General features: G+C 42.3%; 1 protein-coding gene across 5 annotated transcripts in view; it reads right to left on the minus strand.

Annotated features, from left to right (window-relative positions):
- Positions 1–14,973, minus strand: part of LOC124038203 (inactive ubiquitin carboxyl-terminal hydrolase 54-like) — a 118,381-nt gene that overhangs the window by 85,614 nt on the left and 17,794 nt on the right. For 2 of the 5 annotated variants that reach the window (XM_046353760.1, XM_046353758.1), the window contains exon 1: positions 7,061–7,164. The exons of the other annotated variants lie outside the window; for them this stretch is intronic. The gene's annotated coding sequence lies outside the window, so the exon portion shown is untranslated. Of the gene's footprint in view, positions 1–7,060; positions 7,165–14,973 lie in introns of those variants that run through there. 5 annotated transcript variants of the gene reach the window in all.

The raw sequence follows: 14,973 nt of genomic DNA on the forward strand, positions 1-14,973 counted from the left end.
TCATCTATTTTCCATGTTTAATGATGCTAGTCTCGGTTTCATCTATTTTCCATGTTTAATGATGCTAGTCTAGCTCACTCGGTTTCATCTATTTTCCATGTTTAATGATGCTAGTCTCGGTTTCATCTATTTTCCATGTTTAATGATGCTAGTCTCGGTTTCATCTATTTTCCATGTTTAATGATGCTAGTCTAGCTCACTCGGTTTCATCTATTTTCCATGTTTAATGATGCTAGTCTCGGTTTCATCTATTTTCCATGTTTAATGATGCTAGTCTCGGTTTCATCTATTTTCCATGTTTAATGATGCTAGTCTAGCTCTATTTTCCATGTTTAATGATGCTAGGTTTCATCTATTTTCCATGTTTAATGATGCTAGTCTCGGTTTCATCTATTTTCCATGTTTAATGATGCTAGTCTAGCTCACTTGGTTTCATCTATTTTCCATGTTTAATGATGCTAGTCTAGCTCTCTCGGTTTCATCTATTTTCCATGTTTAATGATGCTAGTCTAGCTCACTCATACATTTCCAGCATTTTAGGCACAATTATAGAGAAAATGAATATATTTAAAAAAAAATGTAAATACATTTCATGTAAAGGTTAAAATGATCTTCAAGTGTTTACCATTATACTAGCTTAATCTCAATCACCCACAGCAAATGTAGGCTCCAACCTGTTAGGATTATGCAATGACTGTATGGGATTATGAACCTAACGGAGATTTAAGTGCCTGAGTTTAACCAATATGTTTTTCTGAAAGTCACACCTGTCCTTTTTCTGATAAAAAATAAAATAAATAAAAAGAATAATTTCTCCCCAAAAGTTACGAGGTCCCAAAAGGCACCAGATAATAGGAATGACCCTAGGCGTCTATGCACCACATAGCCCTCCTCCACCCATAGATGATTAACAGGGCTATGTTACAGTTTAAGCTGGAGTGCTGCCAGACAGGGAACTCTGAAGAAAAGGTGGCTGCGCCATATGAGTACTCTACACTCTAGGAAACAAAGGTAAGGTTAGGATACAGTATTGTTCCCTGGGGTACAAAAATATACAAATATACATAATGTACCTTCAGAGGTACACATAATGATCTCACATGGTGTTGTTCAGTTCCTTTTAGGGTACTGATAATGAGTATAATTGTAAAAAAAAAAATCTAAATATTTTGAATACAAAAAGGTACAATAATCTCACTCTCACTTTCAAAAAAAGAGGTACGGTGTGAAGGTGCATTTCTGTTTTTCTGTGTATAAACTTATTTTTTGCCACCTTAAAGGCACATATGTACCATAATCATTATCATTATCATATTTCCCAGTATTCTATACTGGAGGTTGTGTTTTAAGAATTGTTTTTAATATCTGTATTTTTGCATGTACATTAATTGATTGATTGATTGATTAATTCAACAACCATGTCTGTATTAACAAATACATTAGGGCTGGTAACTACAATTCACTCGAAAAGGCAAAGCACACTGGGACATTATATTGTAGGCATGGTTTAGTGGGGGTGTGGCTATCAGTTTGTTATTTTTGGCCACCCATGAGTAGAAGTGTTGTACCAATTTATGTGGCCATGGTAGAGGTACATTTTTGTCACTTACTAGAAACATATGGCTTTGTCAGTGTGGTGATTCCCTATAAAGACAAATTGTACCCTTTCTAAAAACATGTTTTTTATTTACTTAAAAAAGGTACTATCTGAGGTAGGAACTGGGGTGCAATTATGTACCTATAACTGAAAGGTATAAAGGATGACCTTACAGGATACCACCCCAGTGACAGGCAGTTGTACACCTTTAAGAACAAATCTAAACCTTTATTTCTGAGAGTATGCCTTTCTCGATATAAATAGTATGAAGTGGTGCTCATTAGAAATGAATTAACACTGCAGTTTCTCTGTTTTGGATTAAAGCCATCACAGTGCCTGTGTGTCACTGATGCGATAACACAGTCACATTGCTCAATCGGAGTTTGAGCAATGTCCTTCGAAAGAAGGACGCAAAAGTGGTTGTTTTTAAAGGTGGTAAATGTCCAACCGAGAGAGAAACCATAACAAAATGTTGACATTTGAGAGGAGTCAGTGATGAAAGCGTGAGTTGATTCACACAACATGACAGAAAACAAATTTCACCCGAAACTGTGCATGACTAAAAAGGTAGAGGATGATTTTCTGTAAATTCCACAGAGGAAGGAAGCGAGGAGAGAGACCGGCCAACATTAAACTTTAAATTGCCGGATTAATAGTTGTGGGAACCCTCAGGGTGTGAGGCTTTACTTGAAACGTTTTAATAAAGGGATGAAAGTTCCACTGCACCGCAATTGAAACAGAAATCGCAAGGGACATTTGCAAAACTTCACAAAGAGACTTGAAAAGCTCTAATATTCTATGCTTTACACTTACAGAGACTTAGCTGACTGACGCTATGGATATACAACTTATTGGTTCTTCCATGCAGCGTCACGATCGGACTGTGTGTCCTTGACCTTGTTTTGTACTGCCTATGCACACTCACAAGACTCTACACTGACTCTCACACAAACCCACACAGACACACACACACCATTAGCTTTTTATACAGTTGAAGTTGGAAGTTTACATACACTTAAGTTGGAGTCAATAAAAAAAAAATTCTCGTTTACAAACTATAGTTTTGGCAAGTCGGATAGGACATCTACTTTGTGCATGGCACAAGTAATTTTTCCAACAGTTGCTTACAGATAGATTATTTCACTGTATCACAATTCCAGTGGGTCAGAAGTTTACATACACTAAATTGACTGTGCCTTTAAACAGCTTGGAAAATTCCAGAAAATGATGTTATGGCATAAAAAACTTCTGGTACAAAAGTATCTATATCCACAATAAAACGAGTCCTAAATCAACATAACCTGAAAGGCTGCTCAGCAAGGAAAAAGCCACTGTTCCAAAACCACCATAAAAAAGCCAGACTAACTGCACATGGGGACAAAGATCGTACTTTTTGGAGAAATGTCCTCTGGTCTGATGAAACAAAAATAGAACTGTTTGGTCATAATGACCATCGTTATGTTTGGAGGAAAAAGGGGGAGGCTTGCAAGCCGAAGACCACCATCCCAACCGTGAAGCACAGGGGTGGCAGCATCATGTTGTGGGGGTGCATTGCTGCAGGAGAGACTGGTGCACTTCACAAAATAGATGGCATCATGAGGGAAGAAAAATTATGAGGATATATTGAAGCAATATCTCAAGACATCAGTCAGGAAGTTAAAGCTTGGTCGCAAATGGGTCTTCCAAATGGACAATGACTCCAAGCATACTTCCAAGTTGTGGCAAAATGGCTTAAGGACAACAAAGTCAAGGTATTGGAGTGGCCATAACAAAGCCCTGACCTCATTCCTATAGAAAATGTGTGGACAGAACTGAAAAAGCGGGTGCGAGCAAGGAGGCCTACAAACCTGACTCAGTTACACCAGCTCTGTCAGGAGGAATGGGCCAAAATTCACCCAACTTATTATGGGAAGCTGGTGGAAGGCTACCCGAAAAGTTTGAGCCAAGTTAAACAATTTAAAGGCAATGCTACCAAATACTAATTGAGTGTATGTAAACTTCTGACCCACAGGGAATGTGATGAAAGAAATACAAGCTGAAATAAATAATTTTCTCTACTATTATTCTGACATTTCACATTCTTAAAATAAAGTGGTAATCCTAACTGACCTAAAACAGGGACTTTTTACTAGGATTAAATGTCAGAAATGATGAAAAACTGAGTTTAAATGTATTTGGAAACTGAGTTTAAATGTATTTGGCTAAGGTGTATGTAAACTTCCGACTTCAACTGTATGTACATCAGCATTGATTGGGAAACTGTTTCATTATGAAAACTGTCTAACAAATCGCTTATGCTCCCGTAATTGGATTACAACAGCAGGGTGCTGGTGAGATTTGGAAGACAAGACCATACGCACGCCTGAGCACACAAACACATCACACACACACACACGCACACAGACACACACACACAGTGCAGACTAAGTGACCTATATAAATTAACACAAATATACATTGGCACCAGTGGAGGCTGGTGGGAGGAGCTGTAGGAGGATGGGCTCATTGTAAAGGCTGGTTTTTTACTCTGCATCATTGGGAAAGGGCTTGTAAGTAAGCATTTCACTGTAAAGTCTACGCCTATTGTATTCGGCGCATGTGACAAATACAATTTGATTTGATTTTGATTGGTTAAAGGCAGTAATCTTGTTAAATCAACAAATACTACACTCTTCTTGCTACAATTCCCTAGCACCAGAGTATAGAAAGCTTTATATGTGGTGTGAAAGGAGGCCAAAATATTGAGAAAACACATGGAGTTAATGCTAGGAAGTCAGTGTTCGCACTAGGAACATGGTCACTATTCATCAACATAATCTGATCCATGATAAGTCACATTAGGCTACTTTGTGTGTAACATTTCTCATAGTTCTCTGAGAACAACAATAGTATGATTGAAAAAGTCACACTTGTGTGAATCAATGTGATCATGAAAAAAAGGCCTATTCGTCTCTGTTCTAAGCTTTCATCACAGACAGAACAATGATACAGATATTTCACAAGATGCATAAATGTGAAGCATCCGCTTGGCGTTGACACTCACTACCAAATATGGTAGTGAGAAGAAGCCAAGTGGCCGGCAGTGGGAGAAGACAGAAAGAGATGGATTTTGGCCAACACTCTACACATTTTCTCATCGATGAAACATTTGATCTTAATACAGTTTTCTGTCCCAAAACTAAAATCGATTACGAACAGAGTGGACTAAGTTTTGTAGACATAGCCCTTTGGAGAGGTTTTTAAAAGTTGCCTTGTTTAGAAGGAGTGCAAAGGCAAATTGAGTAATTGAACACGTGCACTCTACAGAGTAGCTGTTCCCCAACAGAAATATGCAAATCTGTGCTAAAACACACTATTAGGATCTTGCTAGCTAGTGCTTGGCTCTGCCCACCTCCTTGCTTATTCTGCCCACTCTGACTCATTCATTCCCGTTTGAAGCAACAGGCTGTGGTCCATCTTGGTTCAGTTTAAAAATCTTTGCTTTCATCCTTTGTTGGGGGCTTGTACTTTGAGAAGATTGGTCGACTTTTGATCCCTTTCCAGCTCATTTACAGAGCAACAGGTGCCTGCTCCAACTCTTTGTCTGCATCCATCACTAGGATCAAATATACACTTTTGAAGGCTGCAACACAGCCTCTAATCTGCACATTTATGAAATAAAGCCCAGAGAACCAGAAAACAACGTATACTGTGTGAACACTACTATGTGTCCTGTGAGAACTGTTACAGAGAAGGGTCCCCTATTCCAAGAAAGGCATTGGTTACTTCAAATAAAGATTAAAAGGGACTCTGAAAGCAAGCTTTGATTTGGGAATTAGAACACTTTCCAACAACAGGCCATTCATTCAGAAGACAATAGCTGTTATTTGAAAACAAAGCATTATGCCCCGTAACAATGCACTGGCTTTCTGTAAAAACATGAGCTTCCTCTTCACCAAAGGCCCCCACTCGGCCCGCTAACAAAGGGGGGGTCCACATCCAGACCAATGAATAAGAATTTTGTTTTGCTTTTTCAACTCGGCATTCAGGAAATTCCCTTGGGACAAATATGTGTTTGTGTGCGTGTGTATGTGTGTGGGAGAGAGGATGGATGTTGGTTGTTTTTATGCTGTACAAGTTTGTTCCAGTCAACTTAGAAAAGCATACTTGAAATGCCCATATGCCGCTATGTAATAACAGAAACACAGAACCTTTTGTGTCATAAAAATCCAATACTTGGACATTCAAAATTATTAATAGTAACAACAGTGTGAGGAAACAAAAATGAGGGTATTTTTACCACACAAACTTTGCAAGTAAGTGGACTGTAATTTCACAGTAAAATGTCATAAAAAATACTAACTCATCTCTGACTCATCCTAGTTCTGCTTTTGGAAAAAATAAATGAGCAGGTTAACTTCTCTCAAGCGTTGCAAACAGAGATATGTGTCATATGACTCTGTGAAAGGACCTATGATACCGTAGACCTACAGTACAGTACCTTATTTTACTGTGTCCACAGACTCCACTTCCTGAATGACATCATGCGACCTAGCTCTTAGTCAGCCACCGTGGCTGAAACACTGTTAACTCCTCGTGTCATGCGATGGTATCTAAACACACACTCTGGGTCTGTTCTCAGTCACTCAATACCACCCTGCTCCATAACAATTATAAGCTAAATGACAGAAAACAAACCTATTATTTCTAGTTAAGAACAAATTCTTATTTACAATGACGGCCTACCCCGGCTAAAACCTAACTCGGACGACGCTGGGCCAATTGTACACCGCCCTATGGGACTCCCAATCTCAGCCGGTTGTGGTTTCAGCCTGGAATTGAACCAGGTTCTGTAGTGACACCTCTAGCACTGAGACACAGTGCCTTAGACCGCTGCGCCACTCGGGAGCCCCAAAGGCCTTACTATTAGGCCTAACTAAAACACTTGCCCTTCTGGCAGGTACCTTATCATTCAGAGCAAACACAGAAGACTATAGTGGAGTTTTCCTCTGACTCTTTTGCATAACAAATATTCTCAGTCATTTGAGTTACACAGACATAGAGACTCTTTCAAGGTTTCCCATGAGGCACTTTTTCAAGGGGAAGTTGCCTAGTGTCCTAGTTTCCTCTCTGTATGTAAATGTAAGGAAACGATATTACATTGTGTGGGTACTGCAGCTGGCCCATGTACTGATCTACTTCAGGTTACTATTTTAAGGGGCATAAAGAACATTAAGTCTGAAAATAATATTTTTGAATAAGGATGAACACACATTTGCATTCAGTTACTTATTCAGGAGACAGCTGTAGTCATCCCACCTATACTTATGACTAAAATATGCTTTCCCCAAAAATACGTTATTCACGCCCCACAAGCGATTACTGGAAGAGAAACATACTGTCAGGCTATCCCGGGTGTAAGACAACCCCTTACCTTGAAAAATGTGCAGTTTCAATTAACAGGCAACACTTTTTTTTACTTACTTATATCAACATGCTGCCTGGGAGGCATCTGCACTCTGGTCTCTCTACCAGCTGTGAGTTGTGATAATGGATCCGCTACAATGTAGGTCTTCCCAGGTGACACTGAAACAAGGACATCATCCCTGTCAGCACACACCTGTTTCCTCAGGAAGCCCCTCCCACCTCCCCCCTTCCCTCCCTACACTTATTAAAGAGACAGACACTCAGCGGGGCTCCCAGGAAAAAAGGAAACACACTGAACTTGACAGGGCTCGCCATACAATGAGTCTGTTTACATTGCCTCTACAAGCGCTGAGATACACAAAGCATTACGTAAGATGAAGAATTCACTCTGTGCTTCAGTATAAAGGGAACTGTGGAAAATATAAACTTCTAAGACCCAGTTTTAACATTAACATGTATGTTTCAAACCAAATCAAATGAAACTTTATTTGTCACACGCACCAAATACAACAACTGTAGACTTTACCGTGAAATGCTTACTTACAAACCCTTCACCAAAAGTGCAGTTCAAGAAGTGTTAAGAAAATATTTACCATGTAGACTAAAATAAAAAGTACTAATAAAAAGTAACACAATAGGAATAACAATAACAAGGCTATGTACAGGGAGCACCGGTACTGAGTCAGTGTGCGGGGTTGCAGGTTAGTTGATGTAATTTGTACATGTAGGTGGGGGTGAAGTGACTATGCATAGATAATAAACAGCGAGCAGAAGCAGTGTAAAAATGGAGGTGAGGTCAATGTAAATTGTCCAGTGGAGATATTACTAATTGTTCAGCAGTCTTATGGCTTGGGGGTAGAAGCTGTTGAGGAGCCTTTTGGTTCTATACTTGGCGCTCCGGTACCGCTTGCCGTGCAGTAGCAGAGAAGACAGTCTATAACTTGGGTGACTCCAGTCACTCCAATCTCTGACAATTTTATGGGCTTTCCTCTGACACCGCCTATTGTATGGGTCCTGGATGGGTCCAGCTTGGCCCCAAGCTGTACTGGGCCGTTCGCACTACCCTCTATAACACCTTACGGTCAGATGCCGAGCAGTTGCCATACCAGGCGGTGATGCAACCATGCTCTCGATGGTGCAGCTGTAAAACCTTTTGAGGATCTGGGGACCCATGCCAAATCTTTTCAGTCTCCTGAGGGGGAAAAGGTTTTGTCGTGCCCTCTTCATGACTGTCTTGCTATGTTTGGACCATGATAGTTCGTTGGTGATGTCGACACCAAGTAACTTGAAACTCTCGACCCGATCCACTATAGCCCTGTCGATGTTAATGGGGACCTGTTCGGCCCGCCTTTTCCTGTAGTCCACGATCAGCTCCTTTGTCTTGCTCACATTGAGGGAGAGGTTGTTGTCCTGGCACCACACTGTCAGTTCTCTGACCTCCTCCCTATAGGCAGTCTCCTTGTTGTCGGTGATCAGGCCTACCACTGTTGTGTCATCAGCAAACTTAATGATGATGTTGGAGTGGTGTTTGGTCCCGGAGTCATGGGTGAACAGGGAATACAGGAGGGGACCAAGTACCCCTGAGGGCCCCAGTGTTAAGGATCAGCGTGGAAGATGTGTTGTTGCGTACTCTCACCAACTGGGGGCGGCCCATCAAGATGTTCAGAATCCAGTTACAGAGGGAGGTGTTTAGTCCCAGAATCCTTAGCATAGTGATGAGCTTTGTGGGCACTATGGTTTTGAAAGCTGATCTTTAGTCAGTGAACAGCATTCTCACATAGATGTTCCTTTTGTCCAGGTGAGAAAGGGCAGTGTGGAGTGCGACTGAGATTGCTTCATCTGTGGATCTGTTGGGGTGGTATGCGAATTGGAGTGGGTCTAGAGTGTCCGGGAGGATGCTGTTGATGTGAGCCATGACCAGCCTTTCAAAGCACTTCATGGCTACCGACGTGAGTGCCACGGGGCGGTAATCATTTAGGCAGCTTACCTTCACTTCCTTGGGCACAGGGACTATGGTGGTCTGCTTGAAACATGTAGATATTACAGACTCGGTCAGGAAGAGGTTGAAAATGTCAGTGAAGACACTTGACAGTTGGTCCGCGTATGCTTTGAGTACACGTCCTGGTAATCCGTCTGACCCAGCGGCTTTGTGAATGTCGACCTGTTTAAAGGTTTTGTTCATATTGGCTACCGAGAGCGTTATCACACAGTCATCCAGAACAGCTGGTGCTCTCGTGCATGCTTCATTGCTGCTTGCCTCGAAATGAGCATAAAAGGCATTTAGCTCGTCTGATAGGCTCGCGTCACTGGGTAGGTCGCGTCTGGGTTTCCCTTTGTAGTCTGTAATAGTTTTCAAGCCCTGCCACATTCAAAGAGCGTCAGAGCCGGTGTAGTAGGATACAATATTAATCCTGTATTGACGCTTTGCTTGTTTGATGGTTCGTCTGAAGGCATAGTGGGATTTCTTATAAGCGTCCGGATTAGTCTCCTGCTCCTTGAAAGCGGCAGACAACCACCCACAAAACCCAACACAAAATAGGCTACCTAAATATGGTTCCCAATCAGAGACAATGACAAACACCTGCTTCTGATTGAGAACCATATCAGGCCAAACAACAAACCCAACATTGAAACACAAAACATAGAATGCCCACTCAGCTCACGTCCTGACCAACACTAAAACAAAGAAAACACAAAAGAACTATGGTCAGAACGTGACATTGTTCCCCTTGCTCTGCATGGGTAACGCTGCTTCGAGGGTGGCTGTTGTTGTTGTGTTCCTGGTTCGAGCCCAGGGAGGAGCGAGGAGAGGGATGGAAGCTATACTGTTACACTGGCAATACTAAAGTGCCTATAAGAACATCCAATAGTCAAAGGATACTGAAATACAAATGGTATAGAGGGAAATAGTCCTATAATTCCTATAATAACTACAACCTAAAACTTCCTACCTGGGAATATTGAAGACTCATGTTAAAAGGAAACCACCAGCTTTCATATGTTCTCATATTCTGAGCAAGGAACTTAAAGATTAGCTTTCTTACATGGCACATATTGCACTTTTACTTTCTTCTCCAACACTTTGTTTTTGCATTATTTTTTAATTAAATTTTTTAAACATTTTATCCCCCCCCCCTTTCCCCAATTTCGTGGTATCCAAATGTTAGTAGCTACTATCTTGTCTCATCGCTACCATTCCCGTACGGGCTCGGGAGAGACGAAGGTCGAAAGTCATGCGTCCTCCGATACCCAACCCAACCAAGCCGCATTGCTTCTTAACACGGCACGCATCCAACCCGGAAGCCAGGCGCACCAATGTATCGGAGAAAACACCGTGCACCTGGCAACCTTGGTTAGCGTGCACTGAGCCCGGCCCGCCACAGAGGCGCTGGTGCGCGATGAGACAAGGATATCCCTACCGGCCAAACCCTCCCTAACCCGGACGACCCTAGGCTAATTGTGCGTCGCCCAACAGACCTCCCAGTCGCGGCCGGTTGCGACAGAGCCTGGGCACGAACCCAGAGTTGGTATCGGCTTTTTTGGTCCTCCAATAATCGGTATCGGCGTTGAAAAATCATAATCGGTCGACTTCTAGTATGGTGAGGGCATAGGCACACACAACAGTTATTGATGATGGATCTCTGCCATTAATTGTACTTTCTAGCAGTTAAATAATAAGTCTATAAACAGTCAATGTTCTGTGAGTGGCTAATAAATATCAATATTTCATAGCCTACTTGTTGCTTAGAAGCATTGAGTAGCAATAAGTCATTTTAACACTCAATGTTTTAAGTGGACTCCTAATACTGTCACTCAAATACTACAAATAGCAATAATATGATTTCCCATTAGCAGGAGGGATATCAGACATGTTCTGTATGCTAAACATCAATGAACCATTTGATAGTTTCAAGCAAAATTCTACTTGATCTCAGTCTAAATCACCAGAAACTGTCATTTGGATAATAAAAATGTTTAGAAATTCCTGTGATAGGTCTTTGACTGAACACAAATTTACTATACATCTCACATTGTATGACCAAATTCAGAGCTGCTAGAAAGGCCAATGTCATGATTGATTTGTCATGTGAACTTGTGACTCATTATAAAGCTAAATCCGTATCCGGCCCGCACCATTTTCCTTTCATTAGCCTACGGTCTCATAAAAATCTGGGATCTGGACACATAGTGGATGTCACTCATCTGTCACCTGCCAAGCGTTTTCAGAGCAGTGGAAGGTGATGATAATTATGATATAATTCTTAATCTGTTTCATCCTTTAATCCTGCAGTGTGAAACAGGGGGACATCCTGATCCTGTGACTAGGGAACGGTATGGTAAACTACATCAGCCACTGAGGCACATATTGTAATAACAGTGTAATAGCAATACAGAGACTAATAGAAAATGAATACAAAAAGTGCTGATTCATTTATAGACTGTTTGCTTCAATATTAAGCCCAGCTAGATGTAGGCCAGTGTTATTCTCCCCAGAAACAGCCTGGTTTCTATGCTCCCCACAATGGCAATGCAAAGGGAAATGGAAACAAGGTCCTAAAAGCTTGAAAAAGGCATCCAATCAGAGAGCTCCCCTAAACGAAATAGAAGAAAACACAAGCAATGCAAAAGAAGCGATAGAGAGCCTTGAGGAAGAAATAGGATCTCTGGAAAGATAACAAAAATACGCAGTGGAACAATTAGCATAAATAGACTGTGGGATAAAAGACTGGAGTGCCATGTGTCATATTCTGGCAAGCCTTTTTCTCTCTGCTCATGCTGTTGAAGTTCACTCTGTCTTAGTTGGGAATTTTTGGCAAAAATGATCCAATTCAACGCTTAGTAACAACAGGCAGTAAATAATCTGTCCAGATATGAGAGGCTACTGTTACTGTTGTTGTTTCCCCTTCAGGAGTTTTCACAGGCACATCTATAGTGCTACTACCCAATTAATCCCAATGAGTCACAGTCTATCCAGGGGGAAAACACAATCTCAGTGTGCTCTGCTGATTATTCAACATACTTTATCAATCTGCTCTCTGCCAACAGTGTAATAGGCTAAACCAGTGCAGGTCCTCAAGCACAATAAACTATCAGTGCATTATCATAAAACCCTACGAGGCAATTTACAAGTTTAGCTTCCTTACACAAGATGAACACAATCAATTATTCAAATATGCACATTTGGAAAATGAAGGATTATGTGTGGTTTTCTTTGAGATTTGACTCATCTCAATGTGTGGCTAACGGGGAAGTGAAATCAACACAGCTTCACTACTGCCATCTAATTAGGCTGTTCAACAAAAACAGCAAACTATCTTACTTCCCCTACAGTTTTCAGGACTTTCTCTCTTTCTAACTAATGTTTTATTAGTCTGGAACTCAGTAGTGAGTGTTGCAAGCAAGGACAGATCATTTTTACGTGCTTAAGCGCTTCAGCAGTCGCCGGTCCCGTTCTGTGAGCTTGTGTGGTCTACCAATTTGCGGCTTAGCTGTTGTTGCTCCTAGACGTTTCCAAGTCACAATAACAGTAACAGCATTCCTATCAACAAAACGAAGGGGCAGATTGTGGACTTCAGAAACCAGCAGAAGGAGCATGCCCCTATCCACATTGATGGGATTGCAGTGGAGAAGGTGGAAAGTGTCTGGAAAGTGTCAAGTTCCTCGGCGTACACATCACGGACAATCTGAATTGGTCCACCTACACAGACAGTGTGGTGAAGAAGGTGCAACAGCGCCTCTTCAACCTCAGGAGGCTGAAGACATTTGGCTTGGCCCCTAAGACCCTCAGAAACGTTTACAGATGCACAATTGAGAGCATCCTGTCGGGCTATATCACCGCATGGTACGGCAGCTGCACGGCCCGCAACTGCAGGGCTCTCCAGAGGGTGGTACAGTCTGCCCAACGCATCACCAGGGGCACACTGCCTGCCCTCCAGAACACCTACAGCCCCCAATGTCACAGGAAGGCCAAAAATATCATCAAGCACATCAACCACCCGAGCCACAGCCTGTTCACCACGCTATCATCCAGGAGGCAGAAGTTGAGGTCAGTACAGGTGCATCAAAGCTGGGACCAAGAGACTGAAAAACAGCTTCTATCTCAAGGCCCTCAGACTGTTAAATAGCCATCACTAGCCGGCTACCACCCGGCTACTCAACCCTGCACCTTAGAGGCTGCTGACCTATATACAGTACATAGACATGGAATCACTGGCCACTTTTAAAATGGAACACTAGTCACTTTAATAATGTTTACATACTGTTTTTTTTTCATCTCATATTTATATGCTGAATTCTATTTTATTGTATATAGTCAATGCCACTCAGACATTGATCATCCTAATATTTGTATATTTCTTAATTCCATTCTTTTACTTTTAGATTTGTGTATTGTCGTGAATTGTTAGATACTACTGCACTGTTGGAGCTAGGAACACAAGCATTTCGCTACACCTGCAATAACATCTGCTAAATATGTGTATGTGACCAATACATTTGATTTGACTTACAGTTGACCCGCTCTAGCAGGGCAGAAATTTGACCAACTGACTTGTTGGAAAGGTGGCATTCTATGACGGTGCCAAGTTGAAATTCGCAAGGCTCTTCATTGAGAACATTCTACTGCTGGTGTTTGTCTATGGAGATTGCGTGGCTGTGCGCACAATATTATACACCTGTCAGCAACGGGTGTAACTGAAATAGCCAAATCTACTAATTTGAAGGGGATGTCCACTTATTTTTGTACATATAGTGTATCTCAACTTTTGCCACACATGGTTAGAGGCTCTATGACTGTAGCCTATTGCTGCTTTGATGACTGGCCAACATCAAGCTACACACGCTACATTCCACTTTTGTGAAAAGTAAGAGCAGCAGCATAAATTATAAAATGTCTCTCCCTCTCTCTACTGCAGCAGTTGTGTTTGGATCTGTATGGGCCCTTCAGGACAAGTCAGTTAAAATAATACATACCCGAGACCCGTGACAATAATATCAGTTCCGACGAGACCCGTGACATTATTTCGAATTCTAGATCGGACCTACTCGAGTCCCATCTTCCTTCTTCTCCAAGTTCTCTTTCCCACCCTGCCCGTCATCCTGTACCTGCCTGACTCTGACCTAATTACAAACCTCTGCCTTCCCTGACCCGAGCCTGCCTTCCATGTACCTGCCTGACTCAGACTTGATCACGAACCCCGGCTTGTCCTTGACCTCCCCTTTGCCTGCCCTGTGTTCACAATAAATCATCTGAGAATTGTAATATCTGCCTCCTGTGTCTGCATCTGGGTCATATCCCGAGTCGTGATAGTACGAACTGGCCATGACTGACCCAGCAGACTCAGTCCAGCCCCACAATGCTGTCTCCCAGCAAGGAGCCACCATTGGAAGACACAAGGAATTTCAGCAATGCCTTATGGAGGGACCATACCCTGGCAGAATGCCATAACCAGATGTTCGATACATTGCTGGAGCAATTCCCTACTAGGCAGCAGGCCACACTAGTAATCCCCCAGATTCTCAGCAAACCCTCCACCAGCGGCGTTTCTTCCCAGCCTACCCTAGTGTTCCGAGAACCCCGCTTACCTCCTCCGGAGCACTACGCTGGAGATTCTGGACCCTTCCAGGGCTTTCTCTGCAACCTTCTTTGTTCCCCTCCGACCACTCGAGGATAGCGTACCTCATAACGCTGATGTCCGGGAGGGCACTCGCCTGGGCTACGGCGATGTGGGAGCAACAGTTCGTGGTGAAAGTACGGAAGGTGTTTGATTCTCCGTTGTCCGGGAGAGAGGCTGCTCGTAAGCTGCTCCAGCTTCGTCAAGACACTCGTAGTGTGGCAGACTACACCATGGATTTTTGCACATTGGCGGATGAGAGTGCCTGGAACTCAGAAGCATTGTTCGACATGTTCCTTCACGGATTCTCTACGGAATTTTTCTTAGCTACCTGCCCGTAAAAACCCATGTTGAGTA

This window comes from Oncorhynchus gorbuscha, linkage group LG06 (genome assembly GCF_021184085.1).
Source record: "Oncorhynchus gorbuscha isolate QuinsamMale2020 ecotype Even-year linkage group LG06, OgorEven_v1.0, whole genome shotgun sequence".
Lineage (NCBI taxonomy): Eukaryota > Metazoa > Chordata > Actinopteri > Salmoniformes > Salmonidae > Oncorhynchus > Oncorhynchus gorbuscha.